Here is a 14,515-nt window from a genome sequence, read left to right as displayed (position 1 = left end):
AGAACTCGAGTCAACGCAAGTTTATTATTCAATTATGCGATAATTGACTAATGAAATTTTATATCTTATTGTAATGTGATTAAATAAGATTTAATTTAATGATTAAGCTTTAATTTATTAAATTAGTCAAGGTATTGTATTTTTCCGAGGTAGAGGTAATTGGTTATTATATTTACAAAGAAATTGTAAAGTAATTTAATTGGGCATTGTAGACTCATTATATGTTGATATAATGGTAAAATATCACTTAATAAATAAATGTACATTGCTTATTAATTTGTATCATATAATTGTTGTATGACCATATTAATACTTAATTATACAAGATAATTAAGCATACGATTTAACGGCATTTGTGGGACAAATACGAAAAATCAAAACGAACCTATTTTGCATGTAGTAGTCGGTTTTATATGGACTAGGGACAATGATGATTGTTCTTCTCTATATACACACTCTACTATGTGACAATGACATGTCCTACAACCTTTAATCATATTGCTTTCCACTACACTCAACCTAATATACATAATATTAAAATAAAAAGCAAAAGATACCCATTGTGGGTGGGTGGAGCCGGTTTTGGCACTACAAAATAAGACATTAGTTGTCTTATTTTGTGGCTTGCTTTTGCTTCTTATTTTTCCTCCATCTTCTCTCTAAAACTCACATGCAAATTAATATTTACCATATATTACTAGAGTAGTAATATTATTAATATTAGTAAGGTTAAGTTCTCTTCTTATTATCTAGTTAATAATAAGTTGAGTATTTGGGTGAAGTCTTTGGTGCAACTAAAAGGAGAGTTCCTAATATGGAGCTTGGGTGTCCTTATTTGTGTCCAAATAAGGAAGGTGTCCTTATCTTATTTTAGCTCAAGAACAAATAAGGAAGGTGTCCTTATTTGTGTCCAAATATTTCGATCCATATTGTATGTAAGAAATATTAGTTTCTCCTTATTTTTATTCTTTCATTTTGCATGCAACTAGATCCATGAGATAAATTAATGAGTAATTTATAAAATCTCTTAAATAAGTTTAATGAATTTTATGGCATGAAATTTCGTATGTAAAATTGTATGTCAAATTTCGTATGTAAAATCTATTAAATAAGTTTAATGAGTCCTTGTTGTATGTAAAATTTCGTATTAATGTGATTAATATTGCATGATATATGATTTTTATGTGATAAAAATGCTATAAATGGAGGTTGAATGACTAAAACTAGTTAAACTTCATAACAGGCCAAGAAATTTTAATAAGTTGTCACATGCATATTTTACAGATTGTATGTAAAATTTGAGATAAATGTGATTTATTATGCAGGATTTATAATTTTAATGGTTAAAATAATATAAATAGTGACTATTTTTTAGCAAAAATAGCTAAAATGAATTTTATGGAATGAAATTTTTCCGTAATGTTGTATATATGATATGGACATCAGATCTAAAGTTGCATGATTAATTTTGATTGATTTGGTATGTTTATTGGTTTTTATGTGATAAAATCGATAAAAGGGCATCTTTATTAGTCAAAAAATTAAATCGAAATTTTCGCTTTAAATTTTGCCATTTCCAGGTTCTGGAAATTATTTAAGAATGTTCAAAATTTTGATTTTGATTTTTCCATAATATGTATGTTTAATTTGGAATTAAATGATAAAAGTTATGTTTTATACGATTTATTAATGAAGTAAATTATTAATATTTTGTGGGAAAATTTCATTGAGTTTTTGGAATCTTTATAATATTCCAGTATTTTAAAAAATATGATTTTGAATTTTTCCAAATTTTTATGATTTATTGGGAATCATTTCATAATTGTTATGATAAAGAGAAGTTTAATAAGCAATAATAGAAAACCAAGTTGAATTATTGTTAAAAATTGAGTGAAGACTAATTTTTGAGTCCTAAGAAGGTTAGGATAATCAACTTGGGCTTAAATTTGATTTTAGTATTGATTTGTGATTTTAATAAGTTATTATCACGCATTTCCCTAAAACCGGAATATATACGATATAAAATTTATGTAGGGCTATTTGGCACATTAATTTGGCATGTTAGACACATATATTTATGCTGCAATTTTTATTGATTAATGTCATATGTTATTTATATAATTCTGAATTATGTCATTTTATCTTAGTATGGCCTTAGTTTTAATCAATATTTCCCGTAATGTAAGGGGATATTGATTCGGTTGTAATTTACTGTGATCTCGTATCACTTTTATTTTTACTAGTTTTTCATATTACAAATGTATAATAGTAATAGCTATGTATTTTATTATATTTGTAATTCCAGAGTTCCTTCAAGATGGTGCCATTCGGAAGGTGTTTCGACAAGACGGAGTTTTCTTGGAAGGCGTGCCATATGAAGATTCTAGGGACCAAAGGAGTTGGTTTCCAAATTTGTAATTGATTATTAGATTTTCTATTTTAGGAAAGGCCATCTTAGGAAATTTATTTATTGCTTTGCATTTTTCTTTATATGTTACATGCATTGCCAAATCGCCATTAACATCACATGTATTTTTATATATTTATATCGTCTTTTCGACCGTGTCGATTATAATTATCGTTAGTTCACTAATATAGTTCACATAAAAGTGATAGATAATAAATCGACAAGATCTCTCACATATTTAAAATTGAGATTAGCCTTTCCAAATAGTAGGACCCACGAATCCCTTTTACATTTGGGGTATATTCGGTTTCCCGGGGTACTTTCATTTTTCATTGGGTAAGTGGGGTAATAACAAGTTATTACACGCGAAATTTGGTTGGACTCAACGGGACATGAAGACTAGTGTTATGTTTCGGGGCTAGAGATGAACTTAATGTAATTTCATCGACCGAGAGTTCTAATTGTAGAATCGGTTAAAGAGTTAACCCACTGAGATATATTAATGAGGGATGTATCGGTTTCCCCGTGCCCGAGTTAATATGGATTTGGATCTCGGAATCATTTATATAATTGGGTGGAGGTCATTATATAAATGCTAAAACATACTAAAATGTTTTCATATATTAATGATGAATGTTTCTTTTCCCACTATTTCGTTGTTTTATGTTGTTCTTTATCATTTCTCCTATTAATATATGATATCATTTCGATTTTAACTTATGTCTCCATTAAACCACTATTGTCAAAGACAAATAGAATCTCTTTCTAAATCCTCAAATGAACCGTATAAATAGGGCATGGACTAGTTCTATAGGAATCGTTCTATTCCATAGAACTCCATAGGAGTTGTCCTATGTCATATGAGATTAGTATCTTAAATTCCTAACATGCCTATGCATGATCTCTTGTGAAGAAAAGTGAATGGAAGTAATGATTAGTCAAAATATGTTTTGATAATATCTTCTATTCATCCACGGTTCAAAAATCTTATTGCTCAACCTAAACACTTGTTATCAAGTACTTAAGTTATTAAGAACATGACAATGTGAAATTGGTAAATTGATTTGTTTGAAATTTTGATTAAACCAAATACCATAATAGAGTTAACCCTTGTGAAGGATTAACTAATAATTTGTATGAAGAGAAGTCTTCATGAAGTAGAAATTTTTGAAGTTAGTGGGAGCAATAAGAAGTAAGTACCTATCTGATCGTTAAGGATAGAACTAGGATCGAAAGAGAAGATGTTAGACACTAAAATAGATACAAACTCCAATAAGTAAAGATCAAGGAAGGGTCGTGTGACTCCAACATATTCCTTCCTGAATATCTATGACATTGACATTGCATTCTTGCCAATTACCACATCATGAGTATTTGATACAAATTTGTGAATCATGTTAGAAATTGCCACATTTCATGATTATGAAATATGGCAAAAGGATGTCAAAACCACCTTTCTAAATGGGTATTTAGAGGAGGATGTGTTCATAACACAATCCGAGGGTTTTGTAAATCCTTAGAATCCTAACATTGAATAATCGTATGACCACAAGCAAGAATAAGTTCAGAAATTTTCATGAATGGAAATGTGGTAGTTGCCATTTCATCCATGAACATATGAATGTTGTAGCATACTCATCTTAGTTTTGTATTTAGAAATGTACCTCTATAATCGTTATGATGTACAATATGTCTAAATAAGAGCATAATTCAAGTTTTTGTATAAAACGCAAAGGGTTTCTCAATTATGCAATTAAAACAAGCGTTGTGCCCTAACATACCACGATTAAGTTTATGGTGAGACCATACAAATCAAGGTAATTATATTCAAACTAGAAATAAAATGTCATATATATACAAGACTCGAGTTGGTGACCCCAAATTATTTCTCATTTCTCGATTGAAAATCGCATTAAAACTAGTTTTGACTAGTATCCCACACCATTTGATTGTGAATCTCATGAAATGTGCGAATCTTGTATTCAAAGCAAGATGGTTTGTGGCTTTTCTTGAAAAGTATAGCGAATAGAATAAGTTATTCACCTAATTACACTTCAATGTATGGTCGAATATATTTTCAATCTGAGAAGGTCACTATTACTTCTTCTCTTTTACCGACAAACTAGGTAGATACTTGGTATCCGCTTAATGAGGTAAGAAGAGAAATTCTTTGAATAAGTTCAATGAATTCTTCTTATGAAGTATAAAAACCAAAGTATTATTACTTTGTTAAAATGGGGAACAATAAAGTGATGACTTTTATCTGCACCAAAAGAGAGTGATATGGTATCACAAGTTCACTTTCATTACGATATGATTGAATCTTTACTATAAAGTTGGAAGTAGTTTCTATCACAATTTGTCTAGTATTTATTTATTCCACTAAAACAAAACATAGTTAAAGAAATCAAGTACAATTCATATATGATATGATTAGGCATGGTACCTAAGTTGTAGCTTATTTCGGAAGAAAGCATATGGCTTTGTAACCCAACTATCACGAGAACAACAGGTTTATGGCTCATGATGCTGTCTTTTGAGAAAAGAGGATTATTTCTTAAAGACGGAGTGGGAGAAAATGTTCAAGAGCCACAAACTGAGAATAAGACGTAGGAATATGTTCCTTCTTATTCAAAATCAGTTATTATTTCTTCGAAACCTAAAGTAGACGGGAATCATATTACCTTTTGAAAGTAATAAACCTGTAACTTATTAAGATGCTTTATCTAGTTAAAACTCCACAAGAGTCCGAAGTGAGCATAAACATGAAGATGTTCATTTAGCTTGGTTAATTTATTGCAAAGAGTTTTGCACGCTACAACAAAGTTTCATTGAATTTGGATTCTGTAATGGTTGGATTTTAAAATCATCTTGCATGAGTTTTGAAAATCGCAACTATCCTAAGGTAGGATTAAAACTTAAGAAGAAGTCTTATGTAGATATTAAGGAGTTAAAGTGTGTATTTTAATCATGTGATAAACCTTTCTCGAGTTGTCGATTAGTTTTTTTTATACATGGAGTTTAGTGGGAGTAATGTGGTGTTACTAGTCTTATATATAAGCGACATATTGATCATTGTGAATGATGAAAGACTTAGGAGAAGAATAATACATCTCTAAGGTATCCAGACCTATAAATATAGATATAAGAGGATATTAGCGTTAAAGTTAATATTCTTATGTTAATAAGAATCTTGACAAGTTCAAAAGTATTGAACATGAAGGAATTGAATCCATTTGCTTCCGCTGCGGGTTTAATTCATTACGCTAAGATGTATTACCATTCTTAAACCTCGTATACTTGGAGTATGACGAAATGTTACAAATCGAATCTTTGAGAGAAGTCTCTATATAGCCACATAGTTCATTAGTTACTACTCAGGAAGTAGTAAGGATATGAAGATAAGCATTTAAAAATGAGATGGATTTATGTGCAAGGAGTTACACAAAAACCATATTCTAAACACATAAGGATGGTTAGGGAACCATCTTGGCTATCTTATTTAAGGAGGATATCTACTAGAAGCGTCCTAGGTAGTTGAACAATAAGATATACACAACGAAAATTGAATACACTTGCAATAATGAGATATGCAAGAAGGAAGGGATGATATTAGGATTCGGTTTTGTGAATTGGAGGAACTATGGTAGTTCGTTCCAATAACCGAAGGTCCTATCCCATTCACTGTGAGGACAGTGGGAGCTAATCTAAGGCAAGAGAGCCTATGTATAGATTGGATCTAAACACATACTCAAAAGTTTTATAATAAAGATTATACATAACAAAGGGAAGAAGTATATTGTAAAGTTAGTTAAGTGCAAAGTGTTGCTGAGACTTACTAACTAAAGCCTTCTCAAGGGCTTAACGTGATAAGTCATGTCATTTCAATTCAGTTGAAATTTACAACCATATACAAAACCAAATATGGATTATAGATTATGTAGTAATTAATATTGTATCAATTTTACATATGTGATAATACATTCGTCGTTAGAGTTTAATTACAAACTCTTTTATTACCTTGTTATATCCAAATAGGTTGTTGAGACAATATTGAACCATATTAAAGTGAACTGGATTAACATAGTATTGGCCCCTAGTTGCTTATATGAGGTGACGTCTCCAAGTGACTAGAGTGTGATGCGATTGATCGCAAGTTCAAGTACCATAGAGTCAAAAGAGATAACTAATCGATCACATATGCAGACTGTATGGGACACTCTATCGAGCAGTGACCACTAATAGAGTTCTGGCAATTTTATATAGCCTGGTCGTGGCAAGAGCTACTATAATATTCTTTTGAGTCGATTCTTTGACTAGAGACTGTTCGCCCAAGTCAGCACAGTTTCTAATTGACTTTGAATTTTACCCCAAGCCATTTTGTGAAAAGGGGTGAGTGTGCATCTTTTGGGTCATGATGAACTATCGGTGTACGAAGGGAATAGTGCGATAGGAATTGTCCACCCCCTTGTCAGGGTTATCTAAAGTCTCAGGGCCACTCGAGGAGTAGTAAAATGAAAATGCGTGGCCACGCTCGGAAGGTATCTACGGTAGATAATTCCGGTTAGACAGTTACTCTCCAGATCGAGGAAACTACTCAAGATATGATCAAATGCAAGTACGACCTGCAAGACACCTTGCATTGAGTGGGAGATTGTAATAGGACAAGAGAATTGGTGACGCACACTTGTCTCGGACAAGTGGGAGATTGTTGGAGTATGTGTCCTCGACAATACTGCGATCACATGTTTGAATCTCAAAATAAGAATACGTAAGGGATGATTCAATTATATAGCCAAGTGATCAACATTAATCAGTAATGATTGGCTAACTAGAGTTTGATGTTACTGTCGTTTGACGGTGGTGATCAGTTGATCCCTTGAGGTCACACCTAAAGGATGGAACCCAAATATTTCTGATCAAATTTATTTGATACGGGTTGATCAGTACCTGATATATATATACATATATATATATATACATATATATACATATATATATATATATATATATATATATATATATATATATATATATATATATATATATATATATATATATACATACATATATATATATACATATATATATATACATATATATATATATATATATACATATATATATATACATATATATATATATATATATATATATATATATATATATATATATATATATATATATATATAGAGAGAGAGAGAGAGAGAGAGAGTCGGGATCCGGTGAGAACTCCTAAATATTTGAGGATTGAGGATTAGTGAATACAATATCACGGGTTCTTCAATACAATATCATGAAAAAAAATTAGACTTGTCCAAAAAAAAAAAAAAAATTGAAATTTTTTTTTTTTTTTTTTTTGCACATCTGTTTTTTTTCGTGTGATATTGTTTCGAATAACCTGTGATATTGTATTGAACAACCTGTGATATTGTAATGAAATCCTCAATCCTCAAAAAGATAGTGTGTACTCACATGATCCCCTTCCTCTCTATATATATATATATATATATAGTTGTGTGAGTTTGTTGAGGTCAAGTTTAGAACTCGAGTTAACGCAAGTTTATTATTCAATTATGCGATAATTGACTAATGAAATTTTATATCTTATTGTAATGTGATTAAATAAGATTTAATTTAATGATTAAGCGTTAATTTATTAAATTAGTCGAGGTATCGTATTTTTCCGAGGTAGAGGTAATTGGTTATTATATTTACAAAGAAATTGTAAATTAATTTAATTGGACAATGTAGAACTCATTATATGTTGATATAATGGTAAAGTATCACTTAATAAATAAGTGTACATTGCTTATTAATTTATATCATATAATTGTTGTATGATCATATTAATACTAATTATGCAAGATAATTAAGCATACGATTTAAAGGCATCAATGGGACAAATACGAAAAATCGAAACGGACCTATTTTGCATGTAGTAGTCGGTTTTATATGGACTAGGGACAATGATGATTGTTCTTCTCTATATACACACTCTACTATGTGACAATGACATGCCCTACAACTTTTAATCATATTGCTTTCCACTACACTCTACCTATTATACATTAGATTAAAATAAAAATAAAAAGATACCCATTATGGGTGGGTGGAGCTAGTTTTGGCACTACAAAATAAGACATTAGTTGTCTTATTTTGTGACTTGCTTTTGCTTCTTATTTTTCCTCCATATTCTCTCTAAAACACACATGCAAATTAATATTTACCATATATTACTAGAGTAGTAATATTATTAATATTAGTAAGGTTAAGATCTCTTCTTGTTATCTAGTTAATAATAAGTTGAGTATTTGGGTGAAGTATTTTGTGCAACTAAGAGGAGAGTTCCTGTAATACTACGGTTTTATCTATCTATGGGTACTCTATCGAGTGGGGCTTACTCTATCGAGTAAGTAGTTTTTGACGGAAAACATTAGACTTCTTGTAGGGTACTCGATCGAGTAAGTTGGGGACTCGATCAAGTAAGTCACTTACTCGATCGAGTAAGTGTGTTTTACGGGATGAGTTTGACGGGTTTTGTTATTAATGCGAGATTAATATAAAATGGTTTGTCATTATTTCTTAAATACCTTTCAACATTCTAAACATTTCAAGAGACGATTAGAGGTTACTTGCTTTTCTTCTCTCGCATTATTGGCAAATCCCTAAGCTAAGTTCGTCGGATCATCTTGTTCTTTACACCGTTGTGATCATCGTGTCAGGGGTAAGTTCTTGTATAATTTATGTTGTATTTTGTTGAGTTTCTTTAAAACCCTAATGTGGTATTGTTGGGGGTTTTGGGTGATTTGTATGGTTGTGGTGGTAATTATATGTATGTATGTTTTATGAGGAGGATTCGTAGAGGAGACTTTCTGATTAGATGCTAGATCGTCTGTTAATGATTGCTATTTCAGGAAGGGTTTCCCTACTCAGTATTGATTACATAGTGTTGATATTTTTGTTGTATCTCTTATCGGTGTTGGATTGGTTTTGGTGATTGTTAATAGTATATTGTTGATTGGTTGTATAACTGTCTGTGATCTTCGGGGTGCGTCCCTGGCTGAGTGGAGTCACTTGCGGGAGTGGCTTCACGCCCTTGATTCGCTTCTGTGGAACCCGCCACAGAAGTGATCTGCACATTAATGAACATGGGTTTATCGCTCAGAGTAGATGCGCGGGGCTTAGGTGGGAACGGCTGCGGTCCCCCACTGGCGGCGAGGAGTACCTGTTGCGATGGGTATTCTGGTAGGGCTTCACACTTTAGTGTGTAGTCAGGTGTGTGGTGATGTGACGGAGTTTGGGGATTGTTTGACTGTATTATCGTTTTGTTGCAGCTGTGTATTTTATGTAATCAGTACTGACCCCGTTTAAATGTATTAAAAACTGCGGTGATCCATTCGGGGATGGTGAGCAATTATTGAGCAGGTATAAGACGATGCGTATGGATTAACTGGGATGAGTCACCACGTTGCTGTTTTAGAAGTCTTCCGCTGTGTCGAACACTCTTTTGTTGTTTAGTAGTTTGACAGTTTGAAAACCTTTGTAATTCTTTTATCAGTTTGGATTTGAGTTGTATCACTTAAACTTTATTACTATTTAAGTATGTTTCGTTATTGTCCATTTGATTATCATTGCCTCGGGTAACCGATATGGTAGCATACTTATACCTTAAGTGGTCTAGGTAAGGCACTTGGAGTATGGGGGTGTTACAAAGTGGTATCAGAGCGACGATCTTGAAACCTGTAACCAATGAACCTAATGAACATAGGGAGTCAAACTAAAATGAACCCGGGTAGGAGCTAATGAAAAGACTTGGGAGACGTCCTAAAGTCGCGAACTCACCTTACAACTTTGAACTGGTCACTATGGGGTTTGTGTCGGGATCGTTATGTGTTTATCTTGTGTTGTGTATCTTTATAGTAACGTGTTGTGTGAATTGGTGGATGCATGCATGTGGAGGATAGGAGATGTGTGGTAAAAGATGGTGATGGTATGATTATATATGTCGTTGATTGAATACATGAACTGCATAATAGTTGGTTTAAAACGTGGCTTATTAGAAACATGAAAAGGAAGTTATTGTTGTATGTGTATATAAAGAGATATCGTGTATATATATATATATATATATATATATATATATATATATATATATATATATATATATATATATATATATATATAGAGTCGGGATCCGGTGAGAACTCCTAAATATTTGAGGATTGAGGATTATTGAATACAATATCACAGGTTCTTCAATACAATATCACGAAAAATTAGACTTGTCAAAAAAAAAAAAAATTTATTTGAAAATTTTTTTTTTTTTTTTTTTTTGCTTTTTTTTTAGTGTGATATTGTTTCAATAACTGTGATATTGTATTGAACAACTTTGTGATATTGTAATGAAATCCTCAATCCTCAAAAAGATAGTGTATACTCACATGATCCCATTCCTATATATATATATATATATATATATATATATATATATATATATATATATATATATATATATATATATATATATATAAGTTTGTTTGTCGTTTTGCATAAAAGTATAGTTGGTGGGAAAGTGTTGAGATAAGCATGCGGGTAGTATACGAGTCAGCATGACTCGATCGAGTGGGGGCCCTCGATCGAGTAGGTGAGTGACTCGATTGAGTGGGGGTAACTCGATCGAGTAAGTAGTTCTTCGTTTCTGCACAGTAGTCTGTTTTTGGGCACTCGATTGAGTAGGATGGGGTACTCGATCGAGTGGGGTCAACTCGATCGAGTAAGGAGGTGGCTCGATCGAGTACGTCTTTGGGTGCTTTCTGGTTAGATTCTGGAGTCGAGGCACTCGATCGAGTAAGTGGGCAACTCGATCGAGTGGGGTCAACTCGATCGAGTGGGGTGAGGCACTCGATCGAGTAGGTGCTGTACAAGTCATTTTCGTGTTTTAAGATATGGGATGAGTGTTCATGTTTACCTTTTCTTATATTATTTCAAGATGCCGCCAAAGAGAACCGCGTTGTATGCCAGGGCAGAGAACATGAGTATAGATGAGATTGTTAAGATGTTGGAGCACCAAGATGCTCTTATCGAGGCTTTGAAGAAAGTGGGAAAAGATAAAGAGGCGGGGCCAGATCACTCCAAAGTAAGAATCCATATAGCGAGGTTTAATCCTAAGGAGTACAAGGGGCCTGGGGCGCCAATTATGCTGGATAATTGGCATAGAGAGATGGAGAACATACTTAATCTGGTTCATTGCCCAGAGGAACTTCGAGTGGAACAAGCCGTGTTCTATTTGAGGGAAGCAGCCGGTGAGTGGTGGGATAAGGTTAAGGTGAGTGGTCTAGACTTATATGTGAAACAGGGGTTACCTGCTATACCGTGGGATGAGTTTAAGAGAGCTATGAGGCAAGAGTTTGTGCCGAAACATGTGCGTAGTAAGCTGAGGGAGGAGTTTGATGACTTTAAGATGACTTCTGACTTGACCGTTGCTGAGTACTATCATAAGTTCAACGATAAATCTAGGTACAGAGGACATGGGGCTGAGCCAAAAGAACTTGGCATTGAGATTCGAGAAGGAATTGACACCTAAGATCATGGAGAAGTTGCCGGTAGGGGTCCTTACAGACGTTAAGGAAGTGTATGAGCGTGCCGGGAGAGCTGAGAGGTTAATAGAGATGACCAAGGAGAACCGAGAGAGAGCTTCTGAGAAGAGGAAGGCTGAGAGTGAGGGTGGTGGTCAGTCTAGTTATAAGAGGGGCGACCATAACCAGGTGAGAGCTTACTCTTCAGGGTCGGGGTTTAGCAGCGAAGCTTCTTATGGGCGTGGCCATGGTGGTGGTAGTAGGAGTTGGGGTATGTCTTATTTTAACTGTGGCGGTGTGGGCCACAAGAGGCATGAGTATACTAGTGCCGTGAGTGGGGGTTTCCAGATACCATCACAGGGGAGTTTCTCCCATGGTCCATTGCAGAGTTTTGCTAGTAACAGGCTGACTGGGTCGTGGAATAACCGGGGTGGTCAGACTAACAACAATGGTGGGGCTAACCGTAATGGCGGTAATTCATACCAGAGACCGGCAACGAACAACAACAACCAGGGGTCGGCTGCTAAGCCCTCTACCTCAGCTAGTACTGTACAGGAAGTTGGGCAGAAGACCAGTGGTAAGCTGTTCATGATGGAGAAGAAAGCAGCTGAGGATGAAGGTTCCGTTATCACGGGTACTTTTCTTGTTAATGGAGGCTTTAGCTTTGTTTTGTTTGATTCGGGGGCGTCACAATCATTTGTATCATCGAGTCATGCTAAGCTTTTGGGTTTGATTGAGTATAAATCTGTAAAAGATAAAGTTTTTATACCGTCGGGTGAGTCTGTATCATGTGGGTGCTTGTATAGAGGTGTGTCTATGATAGTTGGGCAGGTTGACTTACCAGTGGACTTGTTAGAGTTTCCTTTGGACGGTTTTGAGATGATAGTTGGTATGGACTGGTTGGGTAAGTACAAGGCTAAGATAAATTGTCATCAAAAGAGGGTTAATTTAAGAGGTCCTAAGGGGATTAGTGTGTCTTATCGTGGGTTTGTTGTCAAACCCAAAGTTAAGTTGATTGCAGCAGTAACCTTGAAGTCTTAACTGAGGAAGGGGTGTCCGTTGATCTTATGCCATGTGAGAGACCATAGTATGGAGAGTCCGACAGTTGAGCAGATAACAGTGGTGGGAGAGTTTCCAGATGTCTTTACAGATGAGATACCAGGTTTGCCACCGAAGAGGGAGATAGATTTCAGTGTTGAGTTGAAACCGGGGACGGGGACAATCTCTAAGGCACCGTACCGCATGGGTCCTAAGGAGTTAGAGGAGGTGAAGAAAAAGCTGGATGATCTGATTGAGAAGGGATACATTAGACCTAGTGTATCACTGTGGGGAGCACCAGTCTTGTTTGTGAAAAAGAAAGATGGGAGTTTGAGGTTATGCATCGATTATAGGGAGCTGAACAGAGTTACAGTGAAGAACAAGTATCCTTTGTCGAGGATAGATGATTTGTTTGATCAGTTAAACTGTGCAGCGGTCTTTTCTAAGATCGATTTGAGGCCGGGTTACCATCATGTGAAGATCCGGGAGGAGGACATACTAAAGACAACTTTTACATCGAGGTATGGTCATTATGAGTATGTTGTGACGCCGTTTGGGTTGTGTAATGCACCTGCAGAGTTCATGGATTTGATGAACCGGGTCTTCAGTCAGTTTTTGGATCGGTTTGTTGTGGTCTTTATCGATGACATCTTAGTCTTTTCTAAGACTAAGGAGGAGCATGAGGAACATTTGAGGATAGTGTTACAGACTTTGCGAGACAATCAGCTATATGCATGGTTGTCTAAGTGTGAGTTCTGGTTAGAGGAAGTTGCTTTTCTAGGCCATGTGATTTCAATGAAGGGTGTTGTTGTGGATCCTACAAAGATAGAGGCAGTTACTCGGTGGGAAGCACCGAAGAATATGGCTGAGATCAGGAGTTTCTAGGGTTTGCCAGGGTACTATCGACGGTTCGTGAAGGATTTCTCCAAGATAGCCAGACCGATGACAGCTTTGATGATGAAAGAAAACAGGTTTCATTAGGATGAAAGTTGTGAGACGGCGTTCCAAACGTTAAAGGAGCGTACGCCCACAGCTCCAATCTTAGCATTACTTGAAGGGAGTGAGAACTTTGAGGTGTACATAAATGCTTCAAAGAATGGTTTGGGATGTGTGTTGATGCAGAACGGAAAAGTGATTGCCTATGCTTCTAGGCAATTGAAGCCTTATGAGGAGAACTATCCGACACATGATCTAGAGTTGGGTGCGGTTGTGTTTGCTCTCAAGATTTGGAGGCACTATCTTTATGGGGGCGACCTTTAAGGTGTTTTCAGATCACAAGGGTCTCAAGTACATCTTCACTCAAAAGGAGTTGAACATGAGACAGAGGAGGTGGATGGAGCTGATAGAGGATTATGACATAGATATTATATACCATGAAGGGAAAGCTAATGTGGTTGCAGATGCCTTGAGCAGGAAGAGTGTGCATTCTTTATGCACAGCTATGTCATTGATGAGGTTGAGACATGAGGTGGGGAAGATGGGGAAACATATG

This window comes from Silene latifolia, chromosome 9, assembly GCF_048544455.1.
Source record: "Silene latifolia isolate original U9 population chromosome 9, ASM4854445v1, whole genome shotgun sequence".
Classification (NCBI taxonomy): domain Eukaryota; kingdom Viridiplantae; phylum Streptophyta; class Magnoliopsida; order Caryophyllales; family Caryophyllaceae; genus Silene; species Silene latifolia.
The sequence above is the reverse complement of the archived record's forward strand: the minus strand, read 5'-3'. Positions refer to the sequence as shown.